The sequence below is a fragment of the Haematobia irritans genome, chromosome 4 (assembly GCF_050003625.1).
Source record: "Haematobia irritans isolate KBUSLIRL chromosome 4, ASM5000362v1, whole genome shotgun sequence".
Classification (NCBI taxonomy): domain Eukaryota; kingdom Metazoa; phylum Arthropoda; class Insecta; order Diptera; family Muscidae; genus Haematobia; species Haematobia irritans.
The window spans coordinates 78,296,681-78,319,557 of record NC_134400.1 but is presented as its reverse complement, the minus strand read 5'-3'; the positions used below and the strand labels follow the sequence as shown (position 1 = coordinate 78,319,557).

At 33.3% G+C, this 22,877-nt stretch overlaps 2 long non-coding RNA genes across 2 annotated transcripts in view; both read left to right on the top strand.

The window, feature by feature from the left end:
- The window catches only part of LOC142237092 (uncharacterized), a 351,654-nt gene that overhangs the window by 232,120 nt on the left and 96,657 nt on the right, over positions 1–22,877 (top strand). The gene's annotated exons all lie outside the window — the stretch shown is intronic.
- Positions 7,681–8,282, top strand: LOC142233685 (uncharacterized). Its single transcript, XR_012721469.1, has 2 exons — positions 7,681–7,771; positions 7,847–8,282. It is a non-coding gene; the product is annotated as an uncharacterized LOC142233685 (long non-coding RNA).

Genomic DNA, 22,877 nt, shown 5'->3' with positions numbered 1-22,877 from the left:
TGCGGTCATGCGTGCGTACGTTATATGCTATTGTCAAAAAAAAGTTAAAATGTTGGGACTACAATTATTTGAGTTACACGACAAAAGTAACGTATGCATATGACGCATAAAGTTGACGAACTTTTAACTTTTCAATGCGTCGGGTGCGTTGACAACATGTAAAAAAATAAAGAAACGAAAAACAATCTAAAATATGGACGAGAAATTATTTATTGAAGTTAAAATACATAAAGTCCTATACTGCAAAGAGTGCGTGGAATACAAAAAGACAAAAAACTCAGATGCATGGAATGTAATCAGCAAATTCATTGGTGCTCCGACGCATGCTGTGTAACTCACTTGAAGAATCGTATTCGTCAACGCATTCGAATACAACGTACGTACGCATGACCGCATGGTATGAAATTCCACCTTTAGTATACACAATTTATTCCCAATATACAATTTTCGAAAAAGTGGTAAAATATTTAATTTTCAACCGTCGTTATCTCGAAAACTAATGGCCAGTTTCTCATCCTTCGATTAATATTTAATCGGAGGATAGACCTCCGGTTAGTAAAATTTTTGTATGGGATCAGATAAATAATAACAAGACATTGAGAAACCGGCCCTAAGGATTTTTGGCAAAACATTAACGAAAAACTTGAATCTTAAACGATCGATATTTCGAGAATTAAGCATTCTGGCCAAAATATTTACTAAACATTTTCTCTTTAGAATATACCATTTATGCCCATGCATACTGTACTGTTTTGTCGTAAATTTTGTAAAAAGCAGCAATTTATCAAAAGAAAAAAATATTAAAATTTTCAACGATTGATATCTCGAAACTAACATATCCCAATTTAAGTCATTTATAACATATACTTTTTATTTTGTGCCACACTTTTTGTAATTTCCAAAAATAATGGCAGAAAATGTGGAATTATGATGTGTATTGCGCATCGAAAGTAATTTGCCACAACTCTTAAAATTCAACAACTTGGCAATACTAATGCGATTTTACTTACCAGCTATAGAGCTATTTCACTCGATTACTCAACTACGTATGTGAGGTAAAATGAGACAAAGATCGTTTGTGCTATATGTTCTATGGTGATGTTCATTGTTGGTCATTCAATTCGTCAAAAACTCGTCACCTTAAGTGTGTAAATATAACCATAGCGATAGGCGGTAGGCGAAAAATTATTTACGTGTATTTCTTATGGGAAGCCCAAAATCCGCGACGGAATACCGTGACGGCTAACGGCGTGTCGCTAAATTAAAACTTATTCTAACTCCTTGGCGAAAACTGGTATAGTGTTGCCATCGCTTATCAATTTTTTTTTAACTCACCACTAGGAATTGCTGTTGCCTCGACACGTGTAGATTATTTTTTCTTGAAATAACTCAACAAATAACAAGTCATTGTATGTTTTTATTCAATTTCATTGTTTAATATTGTCAAAGCGTGCTGTATTGACAACAAAAACGCTAGGAAACGTGAAAAAAGGAATTATTCGCCGTCAAGCTTATTGTATTTGCCGTTGCGGCAAAAATGTTTCGCCTACCCACCTTAAAGGTGAGTATTAAGTTCGAGTTTAGCCGCTAATTTTCACTAAAGTGAAAACTAAATCAGTAAAAATATAATAAAATTATACATATTTGTTGCAGACTTCATTATAACTTGACGGGGAATATCCCATCGCAAATTTTCACAAAGTTTGTATTCATAAAAATGGATTATTAAAGAAAAGTAATCGTGAAAAAATGACGATTTTAGCGGCTAAACTCGAACTTAATACCCACCTTAAGGGCCGGCACTACGTTCGATTTTCGCGATTACTTACAATCAAAATTACAATCAAATATATTCCTATGAAATCTTAATCGAATATAGATGAAAAAGACAATGCGTATCAATTGAGTTAAATTATCTGGGTTTAATCGCACTATTAAAAGACGTTTGTTTCTCACGATCGCGGTATTTTTTTTTTTTTTTTTGAAAAAAAAACGTTGCTTCGAAATTCCCATTTACTTTAAATTCAAATATAGTTACCATTTGCTTAAATAAATAACGTGATCGGAAAGGGAAAACAGTTTTTAAGTTATTTTCACATCCCTATGTAGCCATTTTTCGAAAAAGAGGTAAAATATTTAATTTTCAATTCAATTTTCGTTTCGTAACAAATAACGCTATTTTTCGAAAAAGTGGAAAAATATTTACATTTTCAACGATCGATATTTCTTGAACTAAGCATTTTTAGTAAAATTTTTACTTAATACTTTCTCTTTAGAATACACCATTTATTCCCAATATGTATGGTATGTATGGTTGTCTTACATTATGTAGAAACTGCAGCCATTTTCCGTAAAAGTGGTAAAATATATGAAATATATAAAACGTCGACGCTCAATATCTCGAAAACTACGCCTTTTTGACAAAATTGTTACTTAACATTTTCTATTCAAAATATACTATGTATACCTATTATGAAATTGTTTTGTTGAATTTTGTAACAAAATGCTGCCATTTATCCAAAAAATGTTAAAATGTTTAAAACTTCAACGTTCTATATCTCGAAAACCAAGCATTCTTGAGAAAACTATTACCTGACTTTTTGTCTTTAAGACACTATTTACACCCATTATGCACTGTTTATTGTTTAATTTTGTAAAATATTCGGAAATTTATCAAAACGTGGTTTAAGTATTTAAATTTTCAACGACCGATCTCTCGAAAACTAAGCATTTTTTACAAAAAAAAAATATCGTTTTTATACCCACTATGTACTTCTTTGTTAACTTTTTAGGAAATTTATTTAAAAAATATTCAAATGTTGAAAATTTCAACGTTCGATAGTGCGACAACTTAGCATTTGTGACAAAATTTAAGTAACGTTTTCTCGGAAACTAAGAATTTTTACAAAATTGTTACTTAACATTTTCTCTTTAAAAAATACTATTTATACCCACAAAACATTTTCTTGTTAAATTATGGAAAAAATGCAGCAATTTGTCAAACGATCTCGAAAATAAGATACCACGATTTAAGTCATTTAGAACATATACCTTTTATTTTGTTACAAACTTTAAATTTTGTAAAAATGCAACAATTTATATCAAAAATGTTGAAATATTTAAAAATTCAACGATTGACATCTGGGAAACTAAGAATTTTAAAAAATTGTAATTTAACATTTTCTCTTTAAAAAATATTACTTATACACACAAAACACTTTCTTGTTAAATTATGGACTTCAGATTATGTATTTGAGATTTTATGCAAATTTTGATCTAAATACAAAGTTGTGCATATTATAATCGGCACACCCGACTTTAGACTTTCCTTTTTTTATATTTTTTTACTAAAATTGTGTTACGTCCCATAACGTTACATTTAAATTTTTAATACATAGATTTTGTAGAAGTATATAGAATTTTCTCTAAATTCAATTTCAGATTCAAATGCATGCATATGGGAACATAAACCTTTATATAACTCGCAACACATTTAAAAGATATGAGTTGGTATCAATAATTTTAGTAAATGTGTTGAAGGATATAATACAATGAGCCCCGTCCGACTTTGGACTTTCGAGTCGGAGACGAGCTGATGAAAAATGCTGGAGTCGGAGTCGAGCAAAATTGGCTCGACTCCACAGTACTATGTTCGCCTTTCACATTGAAATTTCCGCGATTTCACAGGAATATATTTGTTTTCATTTTAAATTTTGATTGTAAATAACCGTGAAAATAAAGAGATTTTCAATTCGAAAACTATCATTGTACCGGCCTTTAGGCAGATACCAACTTAGTACTAAGGATTAAAATAAGTCAATGAAATGAAAATTATATGATTAATTAGTTACTATGTTTACTCAGTTTCATGAAATTCAAATGACTTCTGTTGTGCTTTTGTTTGAATAAATCGTTTAAAGGTGACAAATTTTTGACGAATTGCATTCTCAACAAATGACATCCCTACCCACAGCAAATATAGCACAAACATCTTTTTCTCATTCTGCCTCACATACGAAGTTGAGTGATCGAGTGAAATAGATCTATAGCATGTCAGAATAACCTCATCAGTATTGCCAAGTTGTTGAATTTTAAGCGTTGCGGCAAAATACTTTCGAATACGCACACTTTATAACCATAACGCACTTTTCATAACCATAAAGTGCACAAGATCACCGATTCCTCCGAAAAAATAAATAATAAGCAAAATGGTAAAACATAACATCTAATGGGAAATATAAAAAAATGTTTGGTACTCATCGCCATGACTATAGGTGTGTACTATGTTCTGGTTTCGAGTTGAAAAGCACTTTATTTTCGCGATTACTTTTCCTGAAATAATCAAAATTATACATGAAAACAAACGTGTCAAGTCTTGCCGAAATCTAATGGAACAAGAAATTGCGGATCAATTGAGTTAATTTATCTGCTTTATATTGAACTGTTAATAAAGTAACCGCGAAATTTTCAACTCGAAAAGCGAACGTAGTACTTACCTTATAAATTATTTTTCAATTCGCATTGCAAATGGCGCCATGTTATGATAATACTGACCGATCGATTTACACCACTTTTTCAACTCGAAAAAAAAACATAGTACCACAAATGGTAAAAATTTCGCTAGTTTTTCGCATGTTTTGGTTTTGTATGGAGTTTCTACTCGAAAACCGAACAGCTTTTACCCATTTTTGTTGGCTTAAGGTGAGTACTATGTTCTGTTTTCGAGTTGAAAATCACTTTATTTTCGCGATTACTTTTCCTGAAATAGTCAAAATTATAAATGAAAACAAACATATTCCCATAATGTCTTGCCGAAATTTAGAGGCACAAGAAACTGCGCATCAATTGAGTTAATTTATCTACCTTATATTGAACTGTTTTAATAAAGTAACCGCGAAAATTTCAACTTGAAAAGCGAACATAGTACTTACCTTTAAGGTGTGTTTTAGTAAAAGCTTCCTCATCTAACGAAGACCGCCTAAAGGCCGGTACTATGTTCATTCTTGCGGAAATTTTTTATTATTTATTATTTAGCACATAGAAAGCGGCGTTTTTTAGGTAGCTTGGAGCGCTATTTGACAGGGAGCGATATAAATTAAGTTGGTGGGTGCTGTTTGCTATTACAAACTTAACATTTTATTTTCCTTGGACAATTGATCTGCTACTTCTTTGATCCTTTGTATAATTTCGGAACAAAACTATAATCCATGTTTGTGTTATAAACCCACACAAATAGTTTTTAATAAATAAATTTTTTCTTAATTCACATTGCAAATGGCGCCGTACTATAAACGTCAGTTTTTCAACTCGAAAAAACAAAGTATCACAAATGGAAAATTTTTCGCCATGTTAAGCTCAATGTCAAGGGACCTACTTTTTATAGCCGAGTCCGAACGGCGTTCCACATTGCAGTGAAACCACGTAGAGAAGCTTTGAAACCCCCAGATATGTCACCAACATTAATGAGGCGGGATAATCACCGCTGAAAAACTGTTTGGTGTTAGGTCGAAGCACGAATCGAACCCACGACCTTGTGTATGCAAAGCGGGCGTGCTAACCATTGCACCACGGTGGCTCCCATCAATACAATATAGTTTATTGTACTATTTGATGTTAAGTTGAATGACTTAACTATAAGGACAAAATGACATTATCGGCTTTTGGACAAGGAAAACAATTTATATAAGAGAAATTCACAAATGCTATTATAACCAAAATTCGCGTTTGTATTTTAAGGACAATAAATGTTTGGCCTCACTACTATATTACTTCAGTGTACAAAACAATTCACATCTACTATTTTAATTTAGTAATATCATTATAACTTTAGAATATTATAATAACATAAAATATATATGGATTCAAATGAAAATATTCCTAATAATTAGTGACAATTTATATAAGAAATTGGTATGATAATAGTAGATTTAAAATATACGATAACTTTTATGAATATGAGGCAAAAACTTTACAAGGCGTATTTGCTGCAAAAATGCCCGCATAATGGTTGGAATCATTACTAATGTTTCAATTGAGCTTTGAAATATGTGGAAAACCTTATTCTGCCAGCAAGGCTTAGATAAAAAAGTCGTTTTATCTATATTTGAATAGAAATATGTCGAAAATAAAAAAGCCACAAATAGCTAAAAAGGCCATGAAAAAAGCTAAACGATATATGCACTTTTTCCCCGCTAAACGACTTCAAAAAAGCTAAATCTAGCGGAAAATAGCTAAATTAGCAACGCTGGGCAGTGATGCCAATTGTTGAGCATAAAATTAGTCAAAAAACCGTCACACTTAAACGATTTATTGAGACAAAAACAGAAGTCATTTGAATTCGATTTAATTTAATAAAAGTAAGTAAACATTTACTTACTTTTATTTTTTATTATAAAAGTAAGGAACTACTTAGTCATGCAATTTTCATTTTTCTTAAACAGTGACTAATTTTAATGCTTAGTACTAAGTTGGTTTCTGCCTAAAGGCCGGTATCAACAATCAACATTTTAAAAAATCATCGTAAATGTGATTGCTATTTTTACTATGTATTTTACTCACATACATATGTTTTGTGCAAATCCAATATAACAACACAAAATAGAAAAGTGGCGTTTTTGAGTCATATTAGCAGTTGTATACTGCTTGCAGTTAGTAGGACACTCATTTTTTAAATGCGGAATGATTGATATTGGAATTTTTTTTGAAAATATGGTTTCGGTACTAGGATTTAACAATTGAAATTGTTAACAACACATTGAGTCAACGATGTCAACATTCTTGCGACAAAACAGTCTTGCACATTATTCCTTATGCGGCAAATGACATGCAAAAAAATATTTTGTTGTGTTTTCTCCCTAATGATTTTCTATAAAAATCTCTTAATCAAATTCGCAATGTACTCGAAATTAGCTTTAATATGAGTACCATGTTGCTTATATTAGAAATGGTCAATATTTTGAAGGACTACTCCGGTTCCATGGTGATGAAGTTTTTATATGAATTCTAAATTCTTGTTTACCTTTTATTTGAATGGAACATATATTAATTACCATCCAGACTTTCGGGTCCATAAGTACCATATTTTGAACTGTTTTAATAAAGTACCCGCAAAAATTTCAACTCGAAAAGCGAACATAGTACTTATCTTTAAGGCCGGTATGAACCTCTAGCGACATTTTCGGTGTCAAAAGCTGTAATCAAAAATTTATTTGAGGAATATTTGGAACATATTTTAAAAAATTTTTAAAAGCGATTAGCTGGTTTAAAATTTGTGTACTCAACCCTGTTTTTTGTTGTAGACTTAAATAAATTTTTGCTACCGAAAATTTCGCTAGAGGTGCATACCGGCCTTTACTTTAAAATCATGGAATTCTCACATGCCTAAAGCTGAGTACTATGTTCAGTTTTCAAGCTGAAAACCAGCTTGTTTTCACGGTTACTTTTTTTAATTAACTAATTTAGAAATATAAAATTATTTGCAATCAATTCCTTGGATCTTTTCCATCCATTATTTGGCAAGACTCGATCAAAATATAATCGTCTTCATAAATATATTTGTAGTTTTAAGTGTTTTGGTGAAAAAACCGAACATAGTACTCACCTTAATATAATATAAAAAGCGTTAAAATGACGAAAATCGTAAGGGTTGGCAACCCTCTGTGAGAAAGAGACAAATAGACTTTCATAAATTGTTTTCATTATTTATTATGGAGTGATTCTAGTTTGTAAATAAAATTTCCGAGATTTGTCCCACTAAATATGCAAATTCAAGGTACGTACAACATTGTCTTACATTTGATATTTTTTTTGAAATGTATAAAAGATAAACACATTTGTCTTTTTTCAGTACATTTAAAAATGAGTACAATTCTCGTTAGCTAACTTCAAGGAAACATTGCGGAATGCTCATAGGGTTGCGTCGACTCTTCGTACACGATGTCTCATGGAGCAAGCTGAGTCTAAAAACACAAATCGAATGCGTAAGAACTTCAAAGCATACCATCAATGTTGTGTCCATAGAAACATGCAATTCCTTGAACGCCAATGAAAGTCAAAATAGAGCTTTGGAAAAAGGCTGACAATTACTAGTGGCATACTTTCCAAAAGCGAACGTAAATGTTTATACTATTCTTGGAAACATCCACAGAAGCAATGTAATGTGACCTCACACAGGTAGAGGCCTAACTAATGTGTGTCCTAATGAAAACAACAAAAAATACAAATAATTCAATAATATCGAAATATTTGGTTCTCAAAAATAAATAGTATTTATTAACAGATAATTTTTAACACAACTTTTTCCATTTGTTTTAAATACGGTAACATAAAAATAAATTATTTTCAATGCAAGCCAAATAATTATAAACATTTTTACAACGATAATTTTTTAGCTGGATAGTAAAATTAAAGTTTATGTGCTGATATTAGATTTTCAATGTGGTTTCATATCAAAAGAGAATACAGGCAAATATTACATCGATTCACGTGAAGGGAGTAGAAGTGACCTCCTAGCTATGTATCCCAATGTTGGTTAAAATCGATCCAGATTCATATAGTTAAACGGACTATGTTTTGATATAGCCCCCATATAGACCGATCTCCCGATTTTACTTCTTGAGCTTCTAGAATCCGTAGTTTTTATTCAATTTGCCTGAAATTGGAGATCTAGAGGTACTCTACGACCATAAAGAGGTGTGTCGAAAATGGTGATTATGGGACCATGTTTTGATATAGCCCCCATATAGACCGATCTCCCGATTTTACTTCTTGAGCTTCTAGAATCCGTAGTTTTTATTCAATTTGCCTGAAATGGGAGATCTAGAGGTACTCTACGACCATAAAGAGGTGTGTCGAAAATGGTGATTATGGGACCATGTTTTGATATAGCCCCCATATAGACCGATCTCCCGATTTTACTTCTTGAGCTTCTAGAATCCGTAGTTTTTATTCAATTTGCCTGAAATTGGAAATCTAGAGGTATTCTAGGGCTGCAAAGAGGTGTGGGGAAAATGGTGATTATCGGACCATGTTTTGATATAGCCCCCATATAGACCGATCTCCCGATTTTACTTCTTGAGCTTCTAGAATCCGTAGTTTTTATTCAATCTGCCTGAAATTGGAAATCTAGAGGTATTCTAGGGCTTTAAAGAGTTGTGTAGAAAATGGTGATTATCGGACCATGTTTTGATATAGCCCCCATATAGACCGATCTCCCGATTTTACTTCTTGAGCTTCTAGCATCCGTAGTTTTTATCCAATTAGCCTGAAATTAGAAATCTAGAGGTATTCTAGGACCATAAAGAGGTGTACCGAAAATAGTAATTATCGGACCATGTTTTGATATAGCCCCCATATAGACCGATCTCCCGATTTTACTTCTTTAGCTTCTAGAATCTGTAGTTTTTATTCAATTTGCCTGAAATTGGAGATCTAGAGATACTCTACGACCATAAAGAGGTGTGTCGAAAATGGTGATTATGGGACCATGTTTTGATATAGCCCCCATATAGACCGATCTCCCGATTTTACTTCTTTAGCTTCTAGAATCTGTAGTTTTTATTCAATTTGCCTGCAATTGGAGATCTAGAGATACTCTATGACCATAAAGAGGTGTGTCGAAAATGGTGATTATGGGACCATGTTTTGATATAGCCCCCATATAGACCGATCTCCCGATTTTACTTCTTTAGCTTCTAGAATCTGTAGTTTTTATTCAATTTGCCTGAAATTGGAGATCTAGAGATACTCTACGACCATAAAGAGGTGTGTCGAAAATGGTGATTATGGGACCATGTTTTGATATAGCCCCCATATAGACCGATCTCCCGATTTTACTTCTTTAGCTTCTAGAATCTGTAGTTTTTATTCAATTTGCCTGAAATTGGAGATCTAGAGATACTCTACGACCATAAAGAGGTGTGTCGAAAATGGTGATTATGGGACCATGTTTTGATATAGCCCCCATATATACCGATCTCCCGATTTTACTTCTTGAGCTTCTAGAATCCGTAGTTTTTATTCAATTTGCCTGAAATTGGAGATCTAGAGGTATTCTAGGACCATATCTAGGGCCGAATATATTGTGTATCGGTCCAGTTTTTGATATGGTACCCTTATAGACCGGCAATCCGATTTGGGGTCTAGATTCTAGAACTACAAAAGATGTGTTGAATACTGTGTTTGTCCCTCCACGTTTTGGCATAGCCTCCATTAGTCCAATCGGACCAAAATTGATCCAAACAATTATTGAATTTTGACCGATGGTCAGACCAAGTGGAATTTAGTTGATTTTGGTCCATTTTCGTAAAATCGCCCATTTTGCAAATTTTTTCAAATTTTGACAACATTTGCTGCAGAATTAAAATTTTGACAAACATTTCTATAGAAATAAAATTTTAACAAAATTTTCATAGAAATAAAATTTTAACAAATTTTTCATAGAAATAAAATTTTGTACAGAAATAAGCTTAAAAATGTTGTATAGATATAATGTTAATCAAAAATTTTGTAAAAATTTTAACAAGAAATAAAATTTTGCTATAACTGTATGTAGAAAAAGATTTTCGATAAATGTTCTATAGAAATAAAATGTTGGCAAAATTTTCTATAGAAACTCAATTTAGCTAAATTTTCAATAGAAATAAACTTTGGCTACATTTTCTACAGAAATAAAATTTGGCGAAATTTTCTATAGAAATAACATTTTGATAAAATTTTCTATAGAAATAAAATGAGGTCAATATTTTATACAGAAATAAAATTTTGAAAATAAATTCTATCGATGAAAAATTTTTATATTAATTTAATTTAGAAAGGTGGTTCGCTGGTACGAATTAAAAAAAAAAAAAATTGGTCCAAAATAAATAATTGTTGTTGCAACGCTGGTTAGGCCTCCATATATACCGATTTCTAAAACTCAAACAAAAATGGTTCTTATAAATCCAGAATCTGACCTAGTCTTCATAGGTAAAATCTTTAAATTTATTTTCGGGAAACGGTACTGGTTGAACTGATCTGCTTGGGAAAATTTCTGTCATCAAACCCCCCTGAAATTTTCAAAGAAACTATAATATTCGATTCATGGTGGTGGGTATTTAAGATTCGGCCCGGCCGAACTTACTGCTTTATATACTTGTTATAATTTAAATGTTGAAAGAAGAAAATTCTTAATGCATTTACAATCCAAATTAAAATATTTTTTTAATTTAAAATAGCTTTGTATCACTTTTAAAATATGATGTTTTAAATAAAATTGTTTGGTGTGTCAATACTTATGTGGGTCACTGCATCTTTCTCCATTTAGAATAATATGACCACAGAGGACAAAGTTTCAATTCGATTTACGTGAAATTTCACAGGGAATGCAAGCGATCTGCTAGCTATGCATGCCATAGTGGGTTGAAATCGATTCAGATTTAGAATCATATGACCAGAGAACAAAGTTTCAATCCGATTTATGTAAAGTTTTGCAAAGGGAGTGAAAGTAATATTAATTTTATGCGTGCTGATTTTGGTCAAAATCGGATCAGATTCAAATATAGCCCCATTTAATCGTCGTCCGATATATAATCCGTTGACCACAGAGGTCGAAATTTTACGCCGATTTACGTGAAATTTTGGACAGGGAGTAGAAGTGTCATTCTAGCTATGCATGTCAACCAACGTTGGTTGATATCGATTCAGATTGAGGTTCTTAGGATTTGCACTTAATTTTGATAACAGATTTATTTGAAATTTCACACCGATTTGTTTGAAATTTTGCACAAAGTGTAGAAGTTTCATTGTAGCTATATTTGGTGGAAATCGGATAAGATTCAGATATATCTCCCGTATGTATCTTTCGCCCGATTTACACTCAGTTAACCACAAAGGCTAAAGTTTCACTTCGATTTGTGAGATATTTTACACAGGGAGTAGAATTGGTATTACACATGTGCATGTTGATTGGTATGATATAGCTCTCTGCCGGCCTTAAAAAGTAATATGCAAAAATCTGCGCTATCGAACCAAACATAATTGCATGGACTCTTTGTGTTTACATTTGTTGATTTATTGACATAGAGAATCTCATAGGCGATAACTTTTAATAAAAGAAACGGCGCCAAAAGTTCAATTATATTGTAAAAAAGTGGCAACATCATTTTTTAGGAAAAAATAAAAAAACGACCAAATTTAATAGAAATCATGTACAAATAAGTGTGAAAATACAAAAAGACCCTTTAAATATGATAGAGGTGTTCATTCCAATGCAAATCTCAAAGGAAAAAAAAAGTCCCGAAACTATCAACGTCTCCAAACAATGCGTTGCAATGAATAAAAACAGCGGGACCGTCCTTGAACAATGCAAATGAGCCCAAACAATGCGCAACGATGAAAAAGTGTCTTCAAACAATGCGCTGAGAGTAAATATATATATATATATATATATATATATATATATATATATATATATATATATATATATATATATATATATATATATATATATATATATATATATATATATATATATATATATATATATATATATATATATATATATATATATATATATATATATATATATATATATATATATATATATATATATATATATATATATATATATATATATATATATATATATATATATATATATATATATATATATATATATATATATATATATATATATATATATATATATATATATATATATATATATATATATATATATATATATATATATATATATATATATATATTTGTCCCAAATACATAGTATCAAAAATGGTCAAAATAAATTTTTGTCGAAATCAGAAAAACATACATATATGGGAGCTATATCTACATCTGAACCGATGTCAACCAAATTTGGCACGTATAGCTACAATGCTAATTCTACTCCCTATGCAAAATGTCAACTAAATCGGAGCACAAAATTTGCCTGTGGGCAAATGAGTGTAAATCGGACGAAAGCTATATATGGGAGCTATATCTAAATCTGAACCGATTTGGCTGATATTTTGCAAGTTTTTCGAGACTCATAAAATATTCGGAATTTGAGGAAGATCGGTTGATATACACGCCAATTATGACCAGATCGGTGAAAAATATATATGGCAGCTATATCTAAATCTGAACCGATTTTTTCCAAAATAAATAGGGATCGTCTTTGAGCCGAAATAGGGCCCTATACCAAATTTTAGGATAATCGGACTAAAACTGTGAGCTGTACTTTGCACACAAAAATACATCAACAGACGGACACCGCTAAATCGACTCAGAATTTAATTCTAAGCCGATCCGTATACTAAAAGGTTGGTCTATGATTACTCCCTCTTGGCGTTACATACAAATGCACAAACTTATTATACCCTGTACCACAGTAGTGGTGAATGGTATAAAAAACATAAGTTCTAATTACACTGAAAATGTACACTTGATGAGGGTCGAATTTTCTATGTATTTTGATCTGCTGAATTCAAAATAACGGGATATTTCAAAAACTGTTCCATGATTTTTTTTCGAATTCAGCAGATCAAAAGACATAAGAAAAGTTGCCTCTCATCAAGTCTACTTAAATTTTTTTTGTAAACTAGTGTTATTCTTTTTAATTTCAGAAAAACTAATAAAAAACCAAAAACGTAACTGAAGACATTTCAATTAAAAAAAATGATAGTATCAATCATCCATTTTGATTGAAAACCAACCACGATTTTTAGTTAAAAATGCAATTGACTTTTGACACTTAATCAATTAATTGTTTGATTGAATCAATTAAAAACATTTTTTGACATAATTCGGCTGATTTGGGTGGATCTCCTGCAGAGCTCGATATATCTTCACTTTGGTGGCATGGTTCGCAGAGGTTGTCAGAGAATTCTTCCAGTTGAAATCTCTCCGACTCCTCACCTTTAGATACCGATTTGAAAATTCGAAATATTCGGTCGAATGTTTAATTTTTTTCGGCATATAAGGAAGTTCTCTTCTCTTGGGAGAGCTCTACGGTAAGCCTCAATGGGCGCTTAGAGAGGTCACCGACCTTATCCTACAAAGAGAGACACCCTTTCGTGTTCCTTTATTCTAGCCGATTTGCTCGCATCTGATTTCTATTCATGTTGGGAACGAACTTATTCTCCGGATTGTATGAATTGCTCCAAAGCATATTTTCTCTCAAGCATTTTGGAAACGCAATCATTTAACTTGGATGGAAATATACAAAATGTTTAAAACCTCGACTACTCATGCGTATATTATTTAGACCAATATGCTTTCAAACATATTATATTTCAGAAGAAATCAAAAATATACATTTTTGAGCAATAACCAAAAAATGTACTTGCTTGAAGCAAAATGTGTGGGGGAGTTTATGTCACAGAAGAAATGTTATTTGAGGGTGTAGTCGTTAACACAACACAAGTGATTCCATTCATCAGTATAGTCTGGCCAACAGTTTCATGCGAAACAGCAATTACGAACTCCTCCTCAAAACTTCTTTGCAAATGTCCTGTTGGAAGACTACGGTTTTTGTTTAAGTATTCTAATTAGAACACACTCGGCACGTTTGGTAATATTAGGTTTTGGACCACTTCCACGTTTTTAAGATTATGATTTTAAATACAAACCCATATTGTGCATACGAGGGCGGTTCGAAAACTTCTTAGCCTATCAATGAAGGAGAATAGTTAGTTTTTCAAAAATATTTTTATTTTTCTATATAATCTCCTGTAACTTCAGTACACTTAGTCCAACGCTTTTCTAGCAATTCTACCCCTTGATTGAAATAGTTTTCCTCAAAGTCCTCAAAATAGTGGTTTACAACTGTAATTGCATTTTCATTTGAGGTAAAACGCTTGCCAGCAACGAGTTTTTTTTTTAGATTTGGGAACAAGTAAAAGTCACTGGGAGCTAAATCAGGAGAATAAGGTGGGTGGTCAAGCAACTTGTACTTTAATACGTTGATTGTAGCCATTGTTAAAACACTCTTGTGCGCTGGTGCGTTGTCTTGATGAAAAATAATTTTTTTGTGTTGTAAGCCAGGGCGTTTTTCTCGAATTTGTACATTTAATTGATCCAAAAGTTTGAAATAGTTCTCTGAATTTATTGTTTTACGCTTTTGCAGATAGTCAATCAATAAAATGCCTTTGAAGTCTCAAGTCCCGTTGCCATAACCTTACCAGCCGATTGAAATGTTTTTGCCTTCTTTGGGACACTTCCTCCAGCTTCAGTCCATTGTTTGGATTGTTCTTTTGTCTCTGGAGTATAGTATATAGATCCATGCCTCATCAACAGTTATGAAACGACGCTTAAAATCCATTTTATTTCGCTTAAAACGATTCAAAAAAGCTTGAGAAATGTTCATTCTTATGCGTTTTTGATCGACTGCAGAAAGCTTTTTCATCTGTAGTTCTTCATGCAAAATTAAATGGACTCGAACATTTGAGATGCCCATGATATTAGCAATTTCATGCACTTTTGTTCGTTGATCATTTAATACCATATCATGCACTTTGGCTACAATTTCTGTTGTTGTTGCTGGTTTTGGACGTCCACTACGTGGTTCATCTTCAATGCGTACGACCACGTTTAAATTCAGCACCCCAATTTTTTACTGTTGCATATGAAGGAGCACTTTCACCTAACACATTCACCATATTATGAATTTCTTGTCCCGATAAACCTTTTTAATGTAAATATTTAATGACAGCACGCATTTTTAATTTTGCCGTTGTAAAAAATTGGAGAATGCGTCTTTTTTGAACACCTGTTTCTGTATGAAGGAGTTGCCAGATCGAAACAAAATTTAACATGTGTTCATAACAGAGATGGAAGTTTCCAAAGCACTTAACTTTTTTCTGTTTATACCGCGCTTTCTGTGCTAGGCTAAGAAGTTTCCGAACTGTCCTCGTATGTGCCTTCATTATAACTGCGGTAAACTGATTTCTATACCAGCGCAGAGCCCTGATGTAACCCCTATTCAAAATTTATGGGTCTTTTTGAAGAAGAAGGTGCACGGACGAAAAAGACTGTTTTAAACATTTAAAGTACAAGGGACCTGCAAGTATACACGGATGAAACAGACTGTTTTTCATATGTTTAGGTGTAAAGATTATATGTTTGAAACTTAAATTTTTAGCATAACAGGTTTGGGACATATATGTTAAAATGTTAGAACATATAGAATGTTAGAACTATAGTATGTTTGGAAAATTACATTTTCCAAAAAATATGTATCTAGATGCCAACGTATATAAATTTAGGAACTTCGTATAAACATTGTTTAGCAATTTTAGAGAGAGTGAGAATGAAGAGAAAAAAGAGATAAAGGTGTTGACGGCGATTGATAACAAAAGACATATATAAACATTCGAGACTAATTACAACAAATAAAAGTGTAGGTTGCTGACAAAACGTTCATTGCTGATCGACTTTATTAATAGATAAATAAATGTTTGTGGTGTAATATTGAAATAAATTACTAGCATATGTTTTTGTTTGTATTTCAACACAATTAAATTTAATTTAAAGAAACTGTTTAGAAACTGGAACTAACTATATGGAGTCTTCAAAACGATATGCATAGGGTGAAACATAATATGTTTGCACAGTACAAACAATTTTTATATGTTAGCCTAGGCACCAATGTTTTCCCACATTATCTGCCACTATTTACATATGTAAATATTTTGTTTCCTATGTTATTTTTAACTTCATAGCCGCTTTTTATGTTTGTTTTGCATTCTGATATTCGCTACAGAAAAAATATTGTTGTTTTTGAACATTATCTGTTCGACATTTTGAAATCGGTTCAGAGTTAGATATAGCTCCCATATATATCTTTCATCCGATATACACCCATATTACCACAGACGCCAAAGTTTTGCTCCGATTTACGTGAAATTTTGCACAGAGCGTAGACTTAACTATGCATGCCAAATTTGGTTTAAATCGGTTCAGATTTAGATATAGCTCCCATGTATACCTTTAGTCCGATTTATACACATATGACCACAGAGGCAAAATTTTATTCCGATTTAGATGAGAATGAAGTGGGGGAATATCATATTGAAACGACGGTGAACTATCTGAATTAGACAGGTAGCAATTTTTGGTTAGTAAATTGAACAAAAATCCTCAATGGAGCGAAAACATGAAATTTTTCGTGAATCTTGTTTTAACGGCTCTAAACCAATTACAAAAAACAAATTGGGCATTGTAGACACATTATCGGTGAATCTATACAATCGTTGGCAATTTCTTTTATGCCTGATGAAGGCGATAGAGGATATTCAAAAGTAAAAACCGCTTGCATATGTGCTACCATGGTGACAAAGAAAGAAACCGTCCTACAAGGCAAAAATGTGGGCAATGTAAACAACCAGTCTGTTTGGAGCACTGCTGGATGCAAACCAAATGCTACAGTTGCCCAACATATATATATATATATATATATATATTTATATATATATATATATATATATATATATATATATATATATATATATATATATATATATATATATATATATATATATATATATATATATATATATATATATATATATATATATATATATATATATACAATATATATATATATATATATATATATACAAAAAAAAAAATTGCAATATTGTAAAAAATATTGTTAAATTTGTACAAATTAAAATCGGATAAATATTGTTGAAATGGCAAGAGTGTCAAAAATCAAATATTTATGTTGCCGCTTAAATGTATTTTGCCTTCATCTTTATTGTTTTTATCGTACTCCATTTTTTATTGTATCTTTCTTTATTTTTGCTAAATATTTCATTTCTCATCCTCTCTTTATGATGATATAATACATACATAAATACTCTTTCTTTTGTTCTCCAATACATATGAATTTTAATGTATATTAGAGTAACGGTCCTTTAACTAAAGTCACGTATACCAAAAATTGCCTGTCGAATAAAATCATTATAGACGATACAGTTTGTGACAAAGTGGAGATCAGTTCAGAACAAATTATTTTAAAGCGCCTTTGAATTTAACAAGCTAATTTGAACTTTGAAATAAATTGAATCACAAATATTTAAAAGTGTTTTATTTCAAATAACTAAAACAAAAGGACGCTATTAAAAATTGTTTCGCGATTTCAAGTAACATTTCTTTAAAATAATTTTCAATAACCTCTTGAAGTCAAAATGACTGATCCGCAAAGTGTAAACGATCAAAACTGTAAAATGTGTTCCGAGAAAGATACGGAGGAAATGGTACAGTGTGATGGTTGTGATCAATGGTACCACTTTGGCTGTGTGGGAGTAGATAATGAGATAGCAAATATTAGTTGGAATTGTCCAAATTGCAGAACCGCATTAACATCTAATGGACAAATTGATTTGGCAACTCATACGTCTACACCTACCAGTAATGGCAATGGAAATGGTGTGGTATATTATGGAAACCAATCGTTGCTGGTCACAACAAGTTCAGATTTTGTTCCGTCAGCAAATGTTACAGCTACAGCGAAGAATTTTGTAAGACAACCGACAACAGCGTTTGGAACAAAAACTACATCACTAGTGACAGCACCAATATCGTCAATTTATACCGCTCCGCTGGTTTCAAAAACACCGTTACCATCTTATCATATACCAAATTCCATTTCAATGCAAACATTTACTCAAGCTAATACATCAAACCTTCAACCAATGTCCGGAGTAAATGTGTCTATGGAACAACTTGCAAAGCAACGGAATTTAGAACTTCAGAAGCTGGAAGAGGAGATGGAAATTAAGCGCCAATATTTGGAATCTAAATATAAAATACTTTCCGAGACAAGTGGAAATTTAATTCCAACTGATCAACTAATAACACCAGGAATGTCGATAACATCTCGTACTAGAGGACCAACGCCCGAACAAGTTGCTGCGAGACATGCTATACCAAAACAGCTACCAACGTTCAACGGAGATCCGGAAGAGTGGCCCCTTTTTATATGTAGTTTTGAAAACAGTACCTCGGTTGCCGGATTTTCCAACGAGGAAAATTTAATTAGGCTACAAACTGCACTCAAAGGAAAAGCCCGAGAAATTGTTAAGAGTAAGCTGCTTCTTCCACAGATGGTCCCGGAAATAATCGTAACATTACGTATGTGCTTTGGAAGGCCCGAGCATATCCTCGACCGCGCCATTTCTAAGGCCAGAAATATGCCGGCAATTAAAGACAAATTGGATGCACTTATTGAATATGCGATGTGTGTACGCAACATATGTTCCACAATGGAAGGATGTAAATTAAATTCCCATTTGAACAATCCACTTCTTGTGAAAGAATTGGTCGACAAGCTTCCGAACAACTACAAACTCAACTGGGCGATGTCGCTTAAAGATGAAACTACCCCTGTCGTAAAAGTATTTAGTGACTGGTTGTTTCAAATGGCTGAAGCCGCATGTACAGTAACACCAATGTTCGGTAAAGTGGGTTCTGCGATTAATACTCATAGTCGGGAAGATGACAATACTCATCCTACCAGCAATCAAATTAACAGCAGCAGAAACAACGTAAGTACAATGTGTGTAATATGCAGTGAGCCAGGTCATAAGGTACCCAAATGTGAAACCTTCAAAAAAATGAACCTTAATGAAAAATGGGAATGTATTAAAGGAAAAAATCTATGTAGGCAGTGTTTGGGGAGGCACAGACGAAAGTGTTATTCCAACAACGAATGTGGAGTCGACGGATGCAAATATAAACACCATCCTTTACTTCATAAGAAGCTCGATATTCAACAAAGTGTGGCTGAAAATATTGACCAACCAATTCATCAGAGCCCGGTCGTAAATGCTCACAACAACAAACACGACTATTCACAGCCGTTATTTAGAATCATTCCAATAAATATACACACTAAAAATAAAATAACGACGTTATATGCATTTCTAGATGAAGGATCTGCTGTTACCCTAATGGAAAAAAGTACTTTCGATGAATTGGGTATTGTGGGTGAGGGTGACCCCTTATGCTTAAGATGGACGGGGGACACTACACGTATGGAAGCGGACTCTGTCAAGGCGAACTTAGACATATCAGGCTTAACGAGCAATAAAAAATACAAGTTGATTGGAGTGCATACAGTTTGCAATTTAGGCCTTTCAGCTCAAACCGTCGATATGCATCAAATTGCCAAGAGTTACCCGTATTTATCAAATCTACCCTTGCAGTCGTATTTCAATGCGAAACCAACAATTTTAATAGGGGTAGACAATTGGCATTTGGCAGTTCCCCTAAAAGTACGAGAAGGTCCTCGCAACCAACCTATTGCATCAAAAACACGATTAGGATGGACGCTGCAGGCCTCCAGTTCAGAAACAGCACGAGACTTTAGAATAAATATGCATTCCTGTGACTGCCAGAAAAAGTACGAGGAACTGCATGAAATGGTGAAAAGTTATTTCACTCTTGAGTCAGTCCGTCCGACACAATTATTTTCTTCTGAAGACAATAAAGCCATGCACATATTGGAAAGAACATGTAAGCTAGTGAATAACCATTATGAAACAGGTTTATTATGGCGTGACGAAAATGTACGATTGCCTGCCAGCTTCAATCAAGCACTTAACCGCTTGGACTGTTTAAACAAAAAAATGCGTAAGGATCCCGACTTATGTACGGCAATACAAACTCAGATATCTAACCTCATTTTAAAAGGCTATGCAAGAAAATTAACAAAAGAAGAGTCAGAAAAGCATAATGATAAAACCTGGTACTTGCCTATATTCATCGTAAAAAATCCTAATAAACCTGATAAGGTCAGACTGGTGTGGGATGCCGCGTCGAAATCGAACGGTGTTTCATTAAATGATTTCATAATGCCTGGGCCAGATTTCCTTAAACCGCTAGTAGAGATCTTACTAAAGTTTCGAATGGACAGAGTGGCTATCTGTGGCGATATATCCGAAATGTTCCACAGAGTAAACGTCAGAGAAAATGATATGCATGCCCAACGTTTTTTATGGTATGAGCCCAATGATGAACCTCACAAGCCTAGTGTTTTTGTTATGAAAGCGTTAACATTCGGAATCAGCTGTGCTCCTTGTATAGCACACTACATACGCAACAAAAATGCAGATCTCTTTAAAAACAAATACCCACGAGCTGTTGCTGCTATACAAGAGCATCATTACGTCGATGATTTCATTGACTGTGCACCAAATGAAGAAGAAGCATTACAACTAGCAATGCAAGTCAAAGAAATCCATGAAGCAGCCTCCTTTAAGATGCATAATTGGTCATCAAACTCTAAAATGGTTTTGGAAATGTTAAACGGGCCCACGCTGTCTCATCAAAACCCCAAGGATTTGGGCTCAACAACGAAAATACTAGGTTTGTATTGGGAGCCTAATGACGATGAATTTAGGTATATTTGCAGGTTCGCCAGGCTAAAGCGTAATATCCTAAATGAAGACTTAAAACCGACAAAACGTGAAGCACTACAGGTCCTTATGTCCATTTTCGACCCGCTTGGCTTTGTATCCTGGCATCCCTTGCTTCTATCCTACGATTTCAAACCCAGAAGACGTCCAATTACATACCTGTATGCTATCTGAGGGCTGTAGAAAACAATAATGTGTCGGTATCTTTAGTTGCGGCCAAAAGTAAGGTGGCACCGTTGAAGCCGTTTTCCATACCAAGAATGGAACTATTAGCAGCCCAACTTGGAGCTAGACTCGCTAGAACAGTTGCCGGCATCGATCGTTTAAAAATACGGTCCAAGTTTTGGTGGACTGACGCCAAAACAGTTCTTCGATGGCTTCAACAAGATCCAAAAAATTTCCAGCAATTCGTTATGCACAGGGTTGGCGAAATACTCGAAATAACAAATGTAGATCAGTGGAGATGGGTGCCCTCAAAACTAAACCCAGCCGATTTGTCTACAAAAAATCCTACGCCTCCTAACACTCAGATGTGGTTCGAGGGACCCCAATTCCTACGACTTAGTAATACATATTGGCCTCAATGTTCTGATTTCGGTCCCCTCGATGACACAGAAATAAAACGAAGCGCTCTCGTTATTGAAAAGTGTGCGCAATTGCAACTCAACTTCAAGTACTTCTCAGATTGGAGACGAATGTATCGTGCTACCGCCACATTCCTTTTATATTGCTACAGATTGAAGGATATGGCAGTAAACAAGAAATCAACAAAAACATATAAAATCGACAGCAACACAATCGAAAAGGCGAAATTATTTCTAATCAGAATCGCACAGCAAAGTGAATACAGAAAAGATTTTCTAAACTTAAAAAATGGCAAGCCAGTAGAGAAAAATAGTGGCATATTGGCCCTCAATGTATACTTAGACAAGAATGACGTCATAAAATGCAGAGGAAGAGCTGAATTCCTTAACAACCATGAAGATATAGTTGTTTTGCCCAGTAAACACCATTTAACATATTTAATAGTAAAAAGCTTTCATGAGAAATTCTACCACCAATCTCATGAAACAGCACTTAATGAAATAAGAAGTCACTACTACATACCAAAATTGAGAGTTCTATTTAGAAGAGTGCGTCGGGATTGCCAATGGTGCAAACTCAATAATGCCAAACCGAATATACCACAAATGGCCGCACATCCAGCAGCAAGGCTCGCAGCGTTTGAGCGCCCATTTACTTTCGTTGGAGTTGATTATTTTGGCCCCTTCCATGTTTCAGTGGGTAGAAGACGTGAGAAAAGATGGGGAGTCATTTTCACGTGCTTAACCGTACGTGCTGTACACATCGAAGTAGCGTTTAGCTTGGATACAAGCTCCTGTATAATGGCTATAAGGAATTTTATCTCCAGACGAGGAACACCAAGAGAATTCTACTCAGATAATGGCACCAATTTTAAAGCCGCGGAGAAAATTATAT